Raw genomic sequence first — 1,987 nt, forward strand, 5'->3', positions numbered from 1 at the left:
TTCAAGATCAATATTAATTATACTTCTATATACCAGCAATAAACAAGTAAAATTATGTTTAAAAGTCATACCACTTATAAAAGCATAAAAATTATACCTAATATAGGAAACTTAATGAATATCCACCAAAATGACTAAAATTTAAAATACTGGCCAGGCATGGTGGCACACACCTGTAGTCCCAGCTACTTGGGAGCCTGAAGTAGGACTATCACTTCAGTCTGGAAGGTCGAGCTGCAGTGAATCATGATCGCACCACTGTACTCCAGCCTGGGTGACAGAGCAAGACCTTGTTTCTAAAAAATTAATGAAATAAAATAGGCTGGGAGGGGTGGCTCATGCTTGTAATCCTAGCACTTTGGGAGGCTAAGGCAGGCGGATCACCTGAGGTCAGGAGTTCGAGACCAGCCTGGCCAGCTCTGTCTCTACTAAAAATACAAAAATTAGCCAGGTGTAGTGGTGCATGCCTGTAATCCCAGCTACTTGGGAGGCTGAGGCAGGAGAATTGCTTGAACCAGGAGGTGGAGACTGTAGTGAGCAGAGATTGTGCCACTGCACTCCAGCCTGGGTGACAGAGTGAGACTCCATCTAAAAGAAAACACAGTAACTAAAATAAAATAAATAGTAACAATTCTAAGTGTTAGAGAGAATGTGGAGCAATCAGAAGTCTTTTAGCCTATAGTAAACCCACCTCTAGTATACAGGCAAAAGAGAACCTTACGGTTGTTTGCCAAGTGTTTGCAGCAGCATTATTTGTAATATCCCCAAATTGAAAATAGCCTAAATATCCATCAATAGTAGATGACTGATAATAAACAAATTATGGCATATTCTCAAAATATAACACTAAATCACAATGAAAATTAACTCACTAGGGCTACCTGTAACAATATGCATGAATCTCACAAAATTTTGTTAAAAAAAAGAGTCCTAACACAGATAAATATAGATTTTTTGATTCCACTTTATAAAAGTTAGCAAAATTGATCTATTAGATAGGAGTCAAGATAATTGTTAACTTGGAGGAGGAAGGCTAGAGATAATAACTGAGTGAGGACATCAGAGCGACTTCTAAGGTCCTAGTAATATTCTATTTCTTAATCTAGGTTGATATGGGAAAGGCTAGAAATGAATTTTTATTCATAATCTTTATTTTTCACTCCTCTCGCTGAGCCCTTTGTCATATGACTTTAGAGTTTCTCTGATAAAGGCAGAATATAGCTCCCTATATGACCTGTTTTGGTTAATAGAATGAGGCAGAAATGAAGGTATGTCTGTTCAAAGCCTAGGCTTCAAAGGCACTTATACATTTTTATTTTTTTTTTATTTCATCTTAAATTTTTGTGGGTACATACTAGATGTTTAAATATCTCATGAGGTACGTGAGATGTGTTGATAGAGGCAGGCAGTGTATAATAATCACATTATGGGAAATGGGGTATCCATCTCCTTAAGCATTTATTTTATGTTTTACAAAAATCTGCAATGCTTCACAAATTTGTGTGCCATTTTTGTGCAGAGGCTATGCTAATCTCCGTATCATTTCAATTTTAGTGTATATGCTGCTGAAGTAAGCAGCCTCATGCATTTTTATTTGCTTTTTAGCATTTCTGCAATCACTGTGAATAGAGCATGACTGTGTTAGCCTCCCAAAAGGAGGATGGCTGGGCTGTAGAGGAGAGACATACCAGATGTCTTACTTTGGTTGTGTTGCTATAACAAAATACTTTAAACTAGCTAATTTATAGAGAACAGAAATGTATTTTTCATGGAGGCTGGAACCCATGATCAAGGCACCAGCAGGTTCAGATCTAGGAAGGGCCCAATCTCTGCTTCCAAGTTGGTGCCTTGTTGCTGCATCCTCTGAAGAAGAGAAAGGTTGTGTCCTCACCAAGTAGAAGAGGTGGAAGGCACAGAAGGGCAAAAGAGAGGGGGGCAAACTCCCTCCATTGAGCCCTTTCATAATGACATTATTTCATTCATGAAG

At 38.2% G+C, this 1,987-nt stretch overlaps 1 non-coding gene across 1 annotated transcript; it reads right to left on the reverse strand.

The window, feature by feature from the left end:
- Nucleotides 1-1,474: 1,474 nt before the first annotated feature.
- On the reverse strand, nucleotides 1,475-1,578 carry LOC115892085. Its single transcript, XR_004051974.1, has one exon. It is a non-coding gene; the product is annotated as a U6 spliceosomal RNA (small nuclear RNA).
- Between the last annotated feature and the right edge of the window lie 409 nt (nucleotides 1,579-1,987).

The sequence above is a fragment of the Rhinopithecus roxellana genome, chromosome 1 (assembly GCF_007565055.1).
Source record: "Rhinopithecus roxellana isolate Shanxi Qingling chromosome 1, ASM756505v1, whole genome shotgun sequence".
In the NCBI taxonomy this organism is placed as follows: Eukaryota; Metazoa; Chordata; class Mammalia; order Primates; family Cercopithecidae; genus Rhinopithecus; species Rhinopithecus roxellana.